This window comes from Rhineura floridana, chromosome 4 (assembly GCF_030035675.1).
Source record: "Rhineura floridana isolate rRhiFlo1 chromosome 4, rRhiFlo1.hap2, whole genome shotgun sequence".
In the NCBI taxonomy this organism is placed as follows: Eukaryota; Metazoa; Chordata; class Lepidosauria; order Squamata; family Rhineuridae; genus Rhineura; species Rhineura floridana.
Genome location: NC_084483.1, coordinates 87,562,964 through 87,580,549, shown reverse-complemented (window position 1 = coordinate 87,580,549; position 17,586 = coordinate 87,562,964). Strand labels below are relative to the sequence as shown.

Below are 17,586 nucleotides of genomic sequence, written 5' to 3'. Positions count from 1 at the left end.
AGACTCAGAGGCGGAGAGACTGGGGCCCCCTCCACAGCAACTTTTTCAGTCCTTGGATTACCTTCCCCTACTGTAAAGAGTTCGGGTCGTCCTAGGAGCAGAGAAACCAGGGTCCGATAAGGACAATCACAAAGTAGGAATGGCCACCATCCATCCTTACTGCACCTATGCCAGGCCTGATTCGCATGAGCACCTTGGCGGAATGGAACGCCTCCCCTACACACTCGTACTAGAAGGGCACTGGCCAACAGGCTCTACTCCATAGAGTCAGACTTCATGGAGCTCCTTCAAGTCCCACCGATGGACAGTCTGATCCTTGTCCTCTTGTCAAGGTCCATCCTTCCCAAGGAGGGTGAAACACACCTCAAGGACCCCATGGAGCATCAGATGGATTATGCCCGAGAAGGTCCCACGAAGCTAATGCCATCTCCTTCAGGGCCTCCAACACCACCTCAGCCTTCGCCAAGGCCGCCCTGGTCTGGCTGGATGAGCTATTGGACAATCCTGACCAAGACCCAGAGCGCACCAGAAAGACACTAATAATGCTTCACAGGACAGCATCCTTTATCGCAGATGACACCCTGGACGCATCTCAATTCACAGCGAGATCCATGGCAGCCAACATCGTGGCACACCGCACTATCTTGCTAAAACATTGGGATGCAGACAATATGGTGAAGGCCAACCTCGCCACCAAGCCATTTGCTGGAGGCAAGCTCTTTGATGACGAAACGTGCTCATAGACCCCAAGGAAAAGAGGAAGCCCTACCTGGCGACCATAAAATGGGAGGACAAACAGGGCCAAAAGAGATACACCCCCTACCGGTCCTACCAGCCCTTTCGGTTGAGAAGGCAAGCAGCAAGAGGTAGGGACTCCAGATCTTCTTCCTGCTACTCATGGAATAAGCCCCAACCCAGAACACAACCCAATCAAGGGGGCAGGCCCAGCTACCAGCCTATCACTCCCAAGTGGGGCGGCAGGCACTAATATCAATGACGCCATGGTCATAGGGGGGTGACTCTTGCAGTTCGTCCCCGCCTGGAAGGCCATCAAGGCGGATGCCTGGGTCTTCAATGCAGTAACCAGGGACTACTCAATAGAATTTTCCAGCCCACCACACCCCAGATTCATCCCATCAAAGGTGCCTAAGGATCTGACAAGAAGGCTCATCACATCAGCTGCAGTCCAACACCTAATGGACATCTATGCCATAGAGGAGATCGATCAGTCATAGTGTGGCTCAGGCGTCTACTCAGTCTTGTTTACAAGATCCCTCCTGGAGAGCAATCTTAGACCTCAAACACCTGAACAGATCCGTGAAGTACCGCAGGTGCAAAATGGAATCCCTATCCTCCATCAGGGAAGCGCTGCAGGTGGGTGACTACCTGGCCTCCATCGACCTGAAGGAGCCTAGCTCCACATCCCAATTTTGCTCTCTCACAGGAGATTCCTAAGGTTCTCGTTCAGGCAACACCACTTCCAGTACAGGCCCCTCCCCTTCAGCTTGAGGGTATTCACAAAGATCATGGCAGCCGTGGTGGCACACCTCTGTGTAAAGGGGATTCACATCCGTATCTGGACAACCTTCTAGTGCAGGCAGACAGCCTACAGCGCGCTCGGGAACATGTCAGCCTAACCCTGAGGCTCCTCAACCACTTCAGTTTCCTGGTCAACTACAAAAAGAATCATCTAGCCCCCTCCCAGCAACTTCAGCACCTGGGGGCCCTGCTGGACACAAAGCGAGGCCTGATATGTCTCTCCCCAGAGATAGTAAGCTCTATCAGAAAGACAGTAGTTGCACTCTACCGAAGCAAAGCAGCGGATATCATGAGCCTCGCCAGGGCTCTAGGTCTCTTCATCTCTACCATACAGATATTACCTTGGGCACGTCACTACACCAGACCGCTGCAGTGGGCCCTGCTTCCCCATCAGGCAGACATTGCAAGGTCTCGGCACAGATGAACCCCCTTGTCCAAGGACCTCCAATTCTTATTCCTATGGTGGACAAGGAGGGACAATCTTCTAGAAGGCACCCACTTCAGGGACCCTCCAAGAACCATAATTACCACAGATGCCAGCCTGAGGGAATGGGGAGCTCACTGCAACACAAGCTACACCCAGGGCACTTGGTCAAGGGAGGAATAAAGTCACAGCATCAACTGGCTAGAGCTACGGGTGGTCCGCCTCGCTCTCCTTCACTTCAACCAGCGGTTCCAGCTCAGCCACGTCCTGATTTACACCAACAACTCAACAACAAGGGCACACATCGTCAGGCAGGGGGGAACACACTCAAGGAGCCTACAGGCAGAGACCATGCTCCTCATGGAATGGGCAAAGTGCAACCGCTCATCATTGACAGTAGGGCACCTCAGCGGGGAGACTAATACCACAGCAGACTGGCTCAGTCATCAGCAGGTTCTCCCATGGGAATGAGCCTTACACCCACAAATCTTTACCAAGATACAGCAGAGATATGGCCGACTACAGATAGACCTCTTCGTGACAGAACAGAACCATCAGCTCTCTCAGTTCTTCACAAGACACTGATCACCGGGAGTGGAGGCCGTAGACACCCTCTCACAGCGCTGGCTGAAAGGCCTCCTTTATGCCTTCCCACCAATGCCCCTCTTAGGACACACCTTGCAGAAGGTAAGGGAGGAGAAGGCCCAACTGGTACTGATCACCCCCTGGTGGCCACAGAGGCCGTGGTTCTCGGAGCTCCTCATCCTCTCAGTGTTGGATCCATGGAGACTACCCCACAGGCCAGATCTGCTATCCCAGGGTCCTCCAGACCCAGAATGGTTGAACCTGACGGTGTAGCGCTTGAGCAGAGAACCCTGAGGCAGTCAGGCCTTTCCTCAGGAGTCATTGATGTCGTCCTGTCCACATGTAGACCTTCCATTACAAGGATCTACCAGGCTACCTGGAAGTCATTCGCTGGCTGGTGTCAATCCAGGGGAATCTGGCCCTCCAAGGCCAACGCTCCGCAGATCCTAGAGTTCCTACTCAGGGGTCTCCAACTAGGCCTGAAGGTCGCTACACTGCGGAGACAGGCATCGGCCATCTCGGCGTTCCTCCCAATCTCTTCCAGTCAGCCAATCAGCAGTAGCCAGCTGATCCGGCATTTCTTCAAGGGGCAGTGGCCTCACAGCCACCCATCACTCACTGTTTCCCATCTTGGGACCTACAGAAGGTTCTACAGGCCCTTCAGCAACCACCCTTCGAACCACTAGAGACCATCCCGCTTCACCTCTTGACCTACAAGGTCCTATTCCTCATTGCCATCACCTCGGCCAGGTGTATCTCAGAATTGGGCCCCTTTTGCATTGCACGCCAACTCTGCATCTTTCACAAGGACTTGGTAGTCCTTAGGATGGACCCCTCCTTCATCCCCAAGGGCAACATGAACTTCCATAGGGAGCAGGAACTGGTCTTACTGTCCTTCTGCCCTAGACCAGTACACCCGAAGGAAAAGGAGTTGCACTGCCTAGATGTCACTAGGGCACTCAGGACGTACATAAAGAGAACAAGGGACCTGAGAACCACGGAAGCAATGTTTATATGCATACATCCCAGGTCCCAGGGTAAAAAAGCCTCGACACTGACCTTAGCGTGTTGGCTAAGAGCCTGCATCCAAACGTCTTACGAGGCCAGCAGCCTCACACCACCACAGGGCATAACAGCTCACTCCACTAGAGCAGCCTCCACCTCGGCGGCCTTTGCAACCAACGCCTCCCTGGGAGATATCTGCAGAGCAGCAAATTGGTCATCTCCCTTGAAATTTATTAGACACTATAAAATAGACGGCTGAGGCTTCCTTTGGGAGAAGGGTAATGTAGCAGGCAGTTCCAACGACTTAATTGGCTCGCCCCGACCCACCCAGCTGGAACAGCTTTGGTATGTCCCACATGATGGACTGGCATTCAGGGAAAATGAACCGTTGGTTATCACCTGAAAGGTGATTTTACTGGATGCCTGTCCATCACGGCCCGCCCAATTTGGTTGTTGGGGCGTAGCCACTAATTCATCCTCAGGACACCGCTGCTCTCAGTTAAGTTATCCTATTTATAACGGTCATGTACATAATAGATACTTAGGACTAAGTTAGCACTGTAGTTTTTCTCATTGTGTTTGTTCACAACCACCCTCGCTTAACAATCAAGATCAGGAAGTAGTTTCGGGTAAAGTTAGGATGTCACTTGCTTGCGACATTGTTTTCTCCGTATCCGGCTCTTTTTTGTCTTTCCTCCCGGCAGGTCTGCATACAGGTTCTCCAGGGACACATCACAGAGGACTATGTGGGGAGTGCCGGGGCCCAAGGGCCTCGGCATGCCTGGGGCTGGCCCTGCTGACACTATCCCAATAAGGAATGCTACCAAAGGAGGCCAGCAGATCTCCCTCCATCATTCCTCAAGGTAGCATGGTATAACAGTGCATTGAAGGGAATGGCCAGAATGCAAATAGACATTTTAGCCTCCATGTCTCTTATACTCTGGGGAAAACCTCTTACATCAGAATTATGAGAAAGGAAGAATCATGATTTTCTGTACTGTTAGGGCACTGTGTCAAGAACAAGGAAGGGTTAATACAGGGGTGTAGCAATGGGGGTGGGGAGAAATGAGGGCATTGTCACCCAAATGACAATTCTGCTCCCCAATGAAATTTTCAGTCCCCAAATTTCTAGCATTGCAGTAATTTAAAACTTCAGTTGAGCTTTTAAAAATACGGTTTAGGCATCCAAAGAGACGGGCAGGGCAAAGTTACCAAGGGAAGGTTTAATCATTTTTGTTTTGTTTTGTTTTTTGTCTTTGAATGTTTTATGATTTTGTTTTCTATGTTTTATGAAAATTTGAATAAAAATTATTGTAAAAAAAATAAAAATACGGTTTAGGCATCCAAAGAGACGGGCAGGGCAAAGTTACCAAGGGAAGGCAAATGCAGCAAATATAAGAGTTAAGAATGTGAATGAGGTAAACACAAATCTTGATGGATGGGGGAGGGAGTTGGCAAACCTAAGGGTTTGCAATTAGAGGAAGGAAATGTGGGAAGGACAGTATTATTATGCACTGCAGAGCATCTCCTCCCTCCCCTGTAGTGCTCAGCCAGCCTCTGTAGATGGGGATGTTATTAGTGTATCTGGTGGGTGTGCCTAGGCTTTTTGGCCTAGACTATGTAGCAGCCTAGCCTAGTCCAGGGCAAGTCCTGAGAAGAATCAGAGAGGTTAGTGAGCGGGCTCTCCAAAGCCCAGGAAGCTTAATGATACCTAACTAATTAAGCCCAGGCAATGGGGAACTAGAATATTGTGTGCGTGTGTGTCTGGGGGTCATTTCCCCCCCAGTTTGTTACAAAAGTTGAAAAATATATCCTTTCAATCTGGTTCCATTTCAAATGGTTTTGAAGAGTATAATGTGGCTACAGCCTTAGTTGCAACAGTTTTAGACCTCTACCGAACTGTGCAAATAATCATTATAAATAATTTATCTTATTTAACTTTTCTCATGCAAACCTATGCGCTACCAAAATAGGGCATGTGAGATTTGCTGGTAGAGCCATCAGAACCAGTGTTGGCTGGCCCAGAGCCTTTCTGTAGAACAGAGATAGTGTGCTTGTACAGTTAATTCTAGCACCTGTAGTTCGGAGAGGCTTATAGTTCCTATGTGGCATGGTGTCAAGCATTTCCTTATGAAAAGTGATGTTTATAGGTATTTATTTAATTTTTAAAGTGAAACCTCTTAATTGCTTTCCTGGCATGGCAGAGTAGACCATGGTAGTTAGTTCCCAGAAGCAGCTGCCTCAGGAGAACTTAACTCACAGCTCACAAGCTTACTAAAACATTGTGCCTGTAGAAGGAAGCCTTTCCATGCGTGTACGCTTTGTGTGCTGCAGAACTCACCTTTGGTGCATCTACAGCTGTGTGTGAAAATTCATTCTAAACTTTGACACATGTGCTGACACCATACATTCCATGCTTCATCAGAGAAAAGCAAACTTAGTAATCTTGGCTTTTGAAAGTAACATATTTGAAGGAATTTCAAGTGAACAGTCAGAGAAATCATGACTTTGTTAACAGTCCAGATCATTATGGTAGGATGACTTGCACAATACATTACTTTCTAGTCACTGTTACGTAGTTTACACAACCATGTGGAAAATATTGTATTTTAAATTGATTTGCTTTATTGTAAACTTCAGAAGTCATAATTCCTAATTAAAATGCATAAATTGGGGTTTATTTTTGTCATTACCTATGAAAACTTCCCCCCCAAAACCTCTTTTATAGTGACCGATGATCCAGTCCTTCTGCCCCACCCCCATTTTTTTCTCTGCCCGCCCAACGAAAATTGTCTCATTACACTCCTGGGTTAATGGTACTTTGAAAATTGTAACAACATGGGGAATGTGGCTTCTGTAGAAACTAAGTAGGTACTAAGGATGACTTGGAAATGATGGACAACATAGCTGGTTCCAGGTTTTGAGTATTCCCTTAGATATGCTGTCTGTCCACCAATCTCTGTTCAGTGGCAATGTTGTTGCTCCTTAGGGGTCAGCACTAGACACTCTGAGGACACTGAGACATCAGTAGCTTCCCAATGGTACAGACTTCTGATGGGCAATATGCCGCTATGCAGGAGGTCAGCACTGGGATAGAGGGAAGCATAAAAAGGCCTTGAGCTACAGTCCTCACCTAAATTCATTAACCCCTGGCCCTCAGACATGAACCACCATAAACACAACATTAGCCCCTAGCTTGTTTTAAGATTTCAAAAGAAACAAGATTTGTGCACCTAATATTTTATTATTCCTGATAGACGCCAAAGAGAACTAGCTTTGAAGAATTAACTTCTTTGTTTATTGACTGAACAGTTGTGGTATAGGCAAGCTTCCCCCACACTGCTTAACTATGTGGCTTCTTTAGGAACTGGAAAAGAAAAGCTTATTCAGTTTCCATGACTATTCACCCTTTAGCATCTCAGCTGAGGGGGACAACAAGTGATCCTATTGATGTGAGCTCTGGCCATCACGTTTTTTATGAGCTGGAAGCCACAAGCCTCATTTAATACAGAACAATGAATATGCCAGCCACATTCTGAAAATGCCTATCTTAAAAATATGTCAGAATTGTTTGAGTTGTAAACAGATTTAGAAATACTGAGCAAATTTACCATGTATATATGTGTATATATTAAATGCACCCATACACATACAATCACCTATTACTCCACTATGAATGCAGGCTTTTTCAGTATTTTTTTTATTACAGCACTTGTCTTTTGAAATAAAAGAAAAAACGTTTGGATTTACTTGCATGCATCTTTTAATGCACTCAGAACACAGAGCTGAATAATGACCCAGCTCCACATTTTTCTTCTGTGTTACATATCCCAGCTCATTTTATTTTGTATAACCTATTGTTCACTATCATTTGTTGCCTAGTCTACTATATAACCTCCTTCTTTACTGGCCTCCACTCATGCTATATACCTTGAGGGTGGGTGTGCTAAAGCAATCTGACTGCCACTGCGATCATCACAATTCCCCCATTCCTTAAAATCTTTAAGACTCACTATCAATTTACAAACTGGCATGAACTTACTAGTATTTACTACTCCAGCTCTAATTATTGATACACAAACCCTATCTTCATTGATTACATTTCTTTTATTCTTCTCTCAGCTATGCATAGTTCCACGTGCCTCTGGCCAAAATCACACATGCATTTTAAGAACTTCCAACTGTTGTTCAGGAAATTCTCCCTTAACGCACATTACAAGTCTACTATTCACATCTTATAATCTTCTACTTTATATATTGGCACCTTTCCCCTCTAGATAGTGTAGATAGTGTGGAAGATGACACTTCCCTTGCTTGCCCATACTGCCCTGAAATGAGATGGAGATGCAATCCCATCAGAACATGGTTGGTGACTGTCCAGATAGTGTTGAATTTGCCTTTCTGTATTACTCCCTACTTCTCCCATTTAATTCTCTCTCCCTCACAGTCTCCATTGAAACTGACAAACCCCTGAAAAGCCCTGGTGAAATTGAAAGTGTCTCATCAAGTGTATAGTTTTTTTTAAGGAAAGATATTACTAGACACTTACACGCATACACTATCTAGTCTCACACATTTTGAGTAGCTGCCGCTAATGTAAAACTCCCATTTGGACATAAAAATATATTGCATTAACATCATACAGTTTCAATGATATCTTTGCCAGCATTTGGTTTGGGATTAATTGTCCTCTGTTAGGAAATGTCTTTGCCTAATTTCTGCTCACTTTCCATACATAACAGGTTTTCATTCCGAAACAGTTGATGATGATGTTTTTATATCTTTCTTTTCATATCAGTATTGTACAACTGATCCCCTTAGTGCTGCTGAACTGACCTCACCTCTCAGCACACATGTGAGATTGGCAACCTTCTGATTTTTTCTGTCTTATCAATCAGACTTATGATTTGGAATCATACAAATAGATATGACGTGAGGAAAGGAACTGATATATTGGCTAGTGATATTACTAATACACGGGCACGGAGTATCCAGTGAGTCATCTTGGGGTTTTCTCAACTGTAGTTTTTGGGCTAAGGCATTTGAGAGAACCATAACTAGCCTGTTAGTGTCCTCTTCTTCTGAGCTTTCTGATGGTACCTTCCTAGTCCAGGTCAGCGAAACGTTTAAGGAGGAAGTGGACAGACATGCATAAGTTCACTGCAACAAAAGAGTCTTGTGTCGTAAAAGAATCTTAAAGCAGATTTTTTTTTTTTTTGCTTAAAAAAATCATAATTTTACAGGCCGTAATGTTTGGATAAAAATAGTTCAGCCAGTGATGGAAACTCTAAATAGAAGAAGGGGGACACACAGCAGGCAGCAATTGGATCTAATAGTAGACTACAATGCTCTTGTGTCTAATGAGTGGGAGGAGGGAGGATATATAGAAAAAACAAAATATCTATCCTACTTTGCATTTGTTGTTTTCTATTTGGTATTTCTCACTAATTAGGACATTTGAATAAAGAAAAAACCTCCAAAGAAGCACTGAGAGGGGAGTAGAAGCCTCCAGAACTCTGTTTCATGTAGAATAACTTGAAATATTAAAAATAAAAATGAAAGTGAAACATTTTGAATTCCAGCAGCGCTAGCTGGAAAGGAAGTTAGGATAGTGCAAACTGGCAGAACAGTGGGGAGGGCTTTTGGACCCAGAGCAAAATTGAAATGGGGGTTGGTGGATGGTTCACAACAGCATTCTCCTAAAAGTGAATGAATCCACTGTTTGAAGTGAGCTGCCTAGAGTAGGGGTAGAGGTGGAAGGTCTGGGTCCTTGTCATTTCTTCTCTCCCTTCCTTGACCCCAGCCATCCTGAGACTTGGAGAGGGAGAGCATTAGAATTACCTTTTAGATGCCAAACTAAGGCAGAAATGCTGCAAAAGCTCAGAAAGAGATGCAATTTAAAAAGCTAAAGAAAGCCAAGCAACAAGAGATGATCAAGTCCTGTGCCCTCAGCTACTCCTCTGACATGAATATGTCAAATGCCATATTATTCAGAGATCATTTTGGTGAAGCAATGATTTACAATGTTCTTTTAAAATTTTGAAGGCATAAGGAAGAAGCACACAAAACTACATTTGGGGGCCTTATTTATACAGGCTACTTAGAATGATCTGATCTGTGTAAGATTGTCATGTGGCTGATGACATTTAAATGCAGTTACCATGTGTGCTGGCCCATTCATGTGTAATGTTAGCATGCTACCAACCCAGGCCATTGATCAGTGACATCATTTACATATGAATGGGCAGGCACACATGGTAGGTACATTTTCATGTGACTGAGCAAATCTAAGAATGTGTGTAAGGACTTTCCCCATGGCCTCCTGTACGTATCAGGCCTTAGAAAGTAACTCTGAAACATTAACTTTAAAACTCTAACTTTGTCTCAGTGTCCAATCAGTCCTAGGGTAACCAGATTCCTCTCATGTGCTTTGAGTACTTGAGGTTGTCTGTTTATAACCAGAATATAATTTTTTATTCAATGCTATCCCAACCCCACTCATCACCATGGCAGACACAGCATAACATGTTAAGGGATGACTGATATGTGAATGATTCTATTATTCCATCTTTCTAGATGAAAATAGCGAAGCAGGTGTAAAGTTCCATGCATCCAATTGCCGTTCAGCAGCCTCTGGATCGGCTGAATGCTGGCTCATCCAGGAGCTGTGTACAGGGACCGGAAAGTGAAAGCCTGCTCTCCCAAATACTTTTACCGGGGACTAAGCCCTGTTCATTGACTTCTATTGTATTAATTTTCTTAGACCGACTTTTTCCCTAGTGTAACTTTTGCCTGAATTGGGACCTGCAGGAGCACTCCAAGCATGAGTTGGATGTGGCCTAAGTCCTCTCACCCACACCCCTGGAATGCCCCCTTTTCAGGACTTAAACTGGCTTATGCTGGTCTTGGCTGAGCTCTGGCTGAAGGACTCAGCCAGTTCAACTGGAGATCTGCCACATCCAACTCCCCCCAGCCTGGTGTAAATGTGGGCTGGATTGCACCCTAAGACCCCTGGATACATTGCGATATGGTAGACTTAAACTCTTTACATCTCCTTACGGACTTGTGACTCCTTCACAGAAGCTTGGAGGCAATCTCTAATTAATGCTGCTCTGAAGTATTTGGTTGAATTTTGTAAATTGGTGGGGGTGGCAAAAACACCCTGTTAATTTTCAGAGGCAGACAAATTATAAGAATTTTCAGATGCAGTTTTACCTTTGAAGATTAGGTGGCAAAGGTTTTTATTATTCTTTATATTTTTTATGAAGCTACTTCTGCTTCAAGCAGAGGTTTGGGTATTCCCGGCCACATCAAGAGTTATGTTCAACTAAGTCCTACTCAGAGTAGACCTGTTGGAATTAATGAGCCTAATTAGCCATGTCGATTAACTTCAATGGGTCTACTCTGAGTAGGACCAGCATTGAATACCACCTCAGGTTCTTGTGACAAAATGCCTAAAGGGTATTCTTGGGAAGAGAGAATAACTTTTCCCCATTATCTGCTCACCCCAAAAGTCACCAAATATTCCTTCCCTTTTATGAGGGATGAATGGTCCTTGAAAGAGGATTATTTGGCATACATTTATCTCAAACATGCTTGCTAGGGAGTAAGCCCCATTGAACACAATAAGACTTACTTCTGAGTAAACATGCATAGGATTATGCCGTTAGAATCCCAAACAGTGAAATCTTTGAACTTTTGCCAAACTACAAAGTTACAAAATTCTTGGGAGAAAGCCATATTGATTAAAGTTTTTTTCCCCAACCAATAAAAAACTTTGTAGTATCTGTATGCCCTGGGTATGTTTTTCTGAACCCCTCCTGAATGAAGCAGCCTGCTTGAAGTTGTGTGATTGCTTCTTCATTTACTAGCAATTTAAACCTACCATGTAACCACAAATTGAGCCAGACATGATTAAAAGCAGACTGTGTTGTGCAGATTGTTTTGAGAGCTAATCACACAACATTTCACATGTTGGAAATGCATTTAACCTATATTATCAACCTACCAAAAAATTGGCCCTTACTGTAATTAGCATGATAACTAACAAATTCTCTGAGGATGCAGGGTATAAATTAAACGAATTAATAAATATTATACACTTATTGGATAGTTATGTTGGGTATCAAATACGCTTCTTGATTATATGGGAAGCCACTGAAGGCATTTCTAAAGTTATCGTTTAACCTAAAACTAGTTGTAAAATAAAGTATGCCATATGGCACTAGTATGTTGTTCAGAGCCTGGTTGCTACATCAATAAGCTGTGTTCTGCTCTTGCTGACTAGATCAGTGCACCTGCTTGTATATTTAAAGTGCTCTTGTCTTTTCTGCTCAGCATTTGTTCTGTGAAATAGATCTTGAAGTGCTTACAAATAGAAGTTAAACTTAAGAGCAAGCTAAATGACACAGTGTTTCTATAAATATAAAAAGTATATAAAAAGTATAGCTTTAAAATTGTAAGAACATCAAAGGGCTGACTTTTTCCTTTTTAGAAGTGACTATAGCCATGGATAAAATAGAAAGAAAGGATTCTATAGTTGTAATTTCATGGGTGGAGTTAAAAATATCCTTGGAGGTTAGAAAGTTGTTAACATGACAGCTGCATTTATGCTGCAAATCTGTCCCCAGAGCCTATAATCATACCAGAAGTTACTGTAGATTTATATGGCTTTACATTTTAGCATAAACTTCGAAAGCAAGATAAATTTGCACAAGTCCTGTATTTCCTCCTCATCAAATGTGGTGAATTAATTTTCAGTGGAGGAACCTCCAATTCAGTTCTGTAATGTATAGCTGTTGAAATTATCAGTTACTTGTTTGCTTTTTCTTCCAGGAGAAGATTAAGAAACCAGTTTTCCTTCTCTTCTTGGAAGGAAATGAATTGAGAATCATTTATCATTATCAGTTATATAGAGAGAATATTCTCTAGAAACATATTTGTACAATCAAAATTTTTTCTTGCTATAAAATTATTGTATTGTTGCAAGTGTTTAATAAGCCATACATAGCAGATATTAAAGCAGTAGTGTAAACTAAAAGCTATTCGCTAGTAAGCTTTTAAAGTACAGAAGGGCTGTTCAAAAACTGCTACAGAATGTTTAGATTTAAATGCTGTACACTTTAAACCTTTTGGTGCATCCACCCTCCCCTGCCCTTGCAGTAGGTTGGATTTTAGTCTCTTAACAAGGTAAGGGAAATCCTTGACACAACCCTTTATTTTCAGTCCCCTTTCTCCAAACCCCTTTTGATCTCCCTTGTTGTATGAGGGCATGGAAAGGGATAGGAAAGTGTTGTGTTTGGGCCTCTTTCAGGGAGCTTGCAGAGATTCATCCACTGCACCTCTCCAAATTCTTTCCAAAGATTTCCACTTGTTTTGGGATACTATGGGAGAGGTCAGATTTGTTTGCACTTCACCATCTGAGATTCAGGAAGAGTAATATGCATGGTTATAAATGGATTCTAAATTGGAGTTACAACACATCTGTATATGAATGCAGCTGAAAGTTGCAGTGTTAGGTAAGGTTTCACTAGGTAGGGTGGGTTTTGTTTTGTTTTTTGATTAGGGGGTTTGGGGCTTCCTAAACTGATTACCTTTTTTGCTTTTATAACTTTCACCTGCTCTGGGCAGCACTTTCTAAGTGTTACCTGCTACAGCTGAATGAATTAAAACAACATTCTTACAGAAGCACTAAGCTACGGCATTAGAGTTCCTTCTTGAAAACACTCACCTATATCACACAGTACTTCCAGGAAGAAAGGGCAATGCCTCTGCACTGTAATTATCTTACCCTTTAATGGGTTTTTTTGAAAACACCAAGAGGAAGAGAAGTCTTTTCTTACTGGAACTGTTTTCACTGAGATGAGGTGGAAAGCTTCATATCTTGTCATAAGTAATGAACACACATTAATCTAAGCAGCATCAACACAGTGGCCTGTTCATACATCACAGTAAGCCAAACTATGGCTTATCAGAATTGTGCAAACACGTTGGCTCCTAGAGATGAGCTTACACTTGCTTTGTTCCCTCCTGGTCCTTTTAGCTCAGCATGATACAGCAGCTGTGTCATCCAAATCCAGGATCATGATTAAGCTTTCTCCTCCTTAACCACAATCTGTAGCCAGTAACAAATCTTGTGTTCTTCCCTTCATTACCACTTCAGTGCTTCATTTCTAGCTTGTATTAAGCCAGAGATCCCTGTTACGTCTGAACCAGAAACTATGGCATAATGTCTGTTAATAAGCAAGAATATGACATTAAGCCAGAATTAGAAACTGACTTAATACAAGCCAGAAATGAAGTGCCAAAATGGTATGAAAGAGAAGCATTCATCCCCTACACTTGTTCTGGCTTCATAATAATGGTTTATGAAACCTGGAATGATCATCCAAACTAGGCCATTATATCTACATAGCTAAACAATGGTTTACAAATGTCCAAAAACCAGAATCAGAAACTATGATTTGAAATAAGTTTGTAAACTATTGTTTGGAAGTACATCTGACCTGATTAAACCATAGTTATAATTATTGCTCCAGATACTTCATTGTTAAAGAGATAGAAGTGTTATGCAGATAGAAACCAAAAGCAGCGATATAGCTCATACTGTTGGTTTCCTGAGCAGAATCTCTTTAGTACTCTGCTTACATTTGCAGATCATATCAATGTTTCAGCTTTTTGCTCCTCTCCTCCATTCAGAACAGAAGTAAGGGAGTGTATCCAGTCCTGGCATCCAGTGAAATGTAGGCATGTGTAAGTGGGCATGTCTTTGATGAGCCATCTCTCAAGATAGAAGAGACTGAACCAGTGCAACAAGGACTGAATAGGAAGAGCAAACAGTGTCTCTTGTATTGGCTGCCTGTGATCTGCAGAGCACTAGGTTGGTGAAAGTTGCCTTCTGTATACACAGTAACACCTAGTTAAAATACGTCCTTTGAAACCTTGGGGGCTGTGTGTGGGGTTGGGTATTGTGGCAAATTTATCCTGTTATGCTTTATAAGTGAAAAGCTTTATGCTTTATAAGAATGGCTATAGGACATAAGCAGCCAAACCATGGCTAGAAAAGACACAGTGGTGATGCATGCATTTTATTTGTGCAATTAATTTCTCTTATTTGCAACTGAATGTATGGTGTTTCCTATTCTTTGGCATGCTCTCAAAGAGAAATGGAAGAATGCCTGTGTCAGTGACATTCAACCCAAATGGAAGGGTTAATAAAAACTATATAATAAACCCTGAATTTAATTGGCATGCTTAGTGTACTAGGCGTACTTCATGTATTAATCCTGCTTCCCTCATTATTTTTGAAACTTTCTGTAACTAAAAAAATGATGCCTGTTTTCTTGTTGCTACATGTAGAAGCAGAATTAATAACAAAAGCTTGAACAGAATAATAGACACTGTAGTGCAGAATTCAAGTCTAGGATATTATTATTTTGTTATTGTTATTACTTGCCCTTCACCAGTAGGTCCCAGGGCGGGTCACAACATTGTTGAGAGGGAGGAAAGGGCTGAAGCTCATGGTAGAGCATCTGCCTTGCATGCAGAAGGTCCCAAGTTCAATCCCTGGCATTTCCAGGTAGGGCTGGGCGAGACTCCTGCCTGAAACCCTGGAGAGCTGCTGCCATTCGGTATAGACAGTACTGAGCTAAATGGTCTGACTCAGTATAGGGCAACTTCTTATGTTCCTATGACTACTTGTGTGAGCTCTATGGGTGATAGGAAGACCTTCCTCTTTCAACAAGCCTTTTAAGTCTGTGTCTATATTTTGAAATTGCTTTTTAAAATGTTTTTAATTTTTTTTAAAAAAGATGTTTTAAAATATTTTAAGATGTTTTGCTTTTTAGATGTCTTTAATGTTTTGTCTCTTGTTTGCCATACTGCGCTCCTTCTGGGAGGAAGGGCAAGATAGAAATTTAAATAATAACAGTAACAATTTATAGGGCTTATCCTTGTGAAATATCAGTATGGTTTACTGCAACATCTTCATGTGGTGCTTGTTTTGTTTGTGACAGTTATAGATATGACAATGAATAGAAGGGCAGGGAGCAGCAGGAAAAATACATGACTTTTCACATTTTTTATAAAGATGGTAAAATCACATAGCACAATAGCCCTCTGGGCCTATTTGATAGATTTTGTACCGAGGGACCCCACTCTCAAATCCCCAGTTTTCAAACTGATTGTCAAAAAAAACCGAGGGGAGGGAATGTGATTTCCATTTTCTCTGCAGAACAATAACATCTGCCCTTGAGATAGAACTACTGCATTGTTCTGAAACTGGCAGGTTTCATCCCCTCAGAAGAGATTGCCAGGCCTGCAGCTTGCATCCAATCCTTGCATAAAACAAAAAATAAATAAACTAGAGACTATTCCTTGTGTTGTTTTTGAATAAAATTTAGAAGTTCCATGCACGAAAATCCCTGGATAGATTTTCCTTAAATTTGGCCAGCTTAATCCACTTTGCAGTGGATTCTTTGCCTGCAAATCTCATCCACTTATGTGAAAAGGAAAAAGGTATAGCCATTTTTAGATTCCCTATTATAGTCAATGGGGGTAAAACAGAGCTTTAGATTTAACATATCAGATTTGGACCCCAATAATAATCAAATTGGAATACAGAGTGGATCCAAAACAGATTGGGATGCTTCCAAATGATACAAACCAAATCTTGTGGTTGCTGCTCACCTCTATTTAATACTTCCAAATTTGTTGGGGGGGGTACACATTTCAGAGTGCTCTCTTATGGACTCCTTGCTTAGGCAATTGTTTAGAATGTTTTGCCAGACTTCTAATGTCAAAGCAAAGTAGAACAAGGGTGACATTTAAAGCACATGGTGGCATTTTTCTCCTCCTGTGGTGTGATGCAGCTATCTTACTAGAATGGCTTTGTGTAAGAGATAAAAACAGCTCTGTGTTTAAAGATATGACTTCTTTTTTTTAAGTCCAATTGCTTTAAAAGGAAACATTAAATAAAATGCTTTTTTATAACTAATAATGTTTTAGGGAAGTCTTCTCTTTTAATCCAGGCTTGCACCTGCAACTTGTTTTTCAGCAACCTTTTCTGTTTCACTATGTCAGGGTGGGAAATCCTTTTCTCTCAACAGGAACTTTCCAAAGACTGCATGCCAATAGTGGATACAGTTAGAGGCAGAATTGGCTGGAGCAATGGAAGTGGCTTTTACCTTTGTACAATAGGTTTTATTCCAGCCATGCAAAAGCCGGGTGTCTTCACTCACTCTGTCTGTCTGTCTATCCGTCCATCCGTCTGTCTCTCTGTCTCCCCCTCCCCACTGAGGCATGCAGGAGGCAGACAAACAAAAGTACTTAAGGAGGGTGAGGGGTGTGTTCTTTGGGGAGGGGGTGTGGCCTTGTAAAGAGCTGTGGTCCTGAGGCCAGGTAGAAAGTTCTAAAAGGACTGCATTTGGCAACTGCGCTGAAGGTTCCCCACTGTTTATATCCAGGTACTGGGATTAGTTATCACTAATTCTGTGACAGATATCATTCTTATATCTATATCACCTAGCACTGGAACTGATACAGCTAACTTTATCACTCTCCCCTGTTTTATTCCTTATTTTGTCCTGAAACGTTTCTTGTTCAGCTTTGTATTTTATAACTTGCTTAGCAGCCATAGTCAGAAGGAATTCCATGAAGTCAGGTGAGTGGGCTCGCAAAGGAGGTGTGGATAGCTCTGTCCCTCCTTCATCGTCTCACTTGATAGAAATCAGCTATTACACCTACTAAGAGGTAAGGAGCCTGCACTTCCATGGTGGCCACAGGGAAGAGGTCTTCCTCTCCCCTGTGGCCACCATGGAAACAGGCTAGTAAAAAAAATGCAGGCTAGTAACTTTTGTAGGCTTATTTACAAAGTTGTGCTTGCTACTTCTTTACAAAGACTTCAGATTTGGCCATTTCTCATTCCAGGATGGAGTTCTGCCATTGTAATTGTGAGGTGTTACAAGAAACCATATTTGCTTCCTTTAAACAAACACTGTCAAAGCTGAAACCCTGCACAATTAGGCTGTTAAAGC

At 42.6% G+C, this 17,586-nt stretch overlaps 1 protein-coding gene across 10 annotated transcripts in view; it reads left to right on the top strand.

Moving 5' to 3' along the window:
* The window catches only part of FYN (FYN proto-oncogene, Src family tyrosine kinase), a 189,289-nt gene that overhangs the window by 42,142 nt on the left and 129,561 nt on the right, over positions 1-17,586 (top strand). The window contains exons 1-2 of one of the 10 annotated variants that reach the window (XM_061623639.1): positions 13,052-13,071; positions 14,252-14,432. The exons of 7 other annotated variants lie outside the window; for them this stretch is intronic. The gene's annotated coding sequence lies outside the window, so the exon portion shown is untranslated. Of the gene's footprint in view, positions 1-13,051; positions 13,072-14,251; positions 14,433-16,949; positions 17,017-17,586 lie in introns of those variants that run through there. 2 more of the 10 variants (XM_061623638.1, XM_061623641.1) reach the window with 2 other exon arrangements.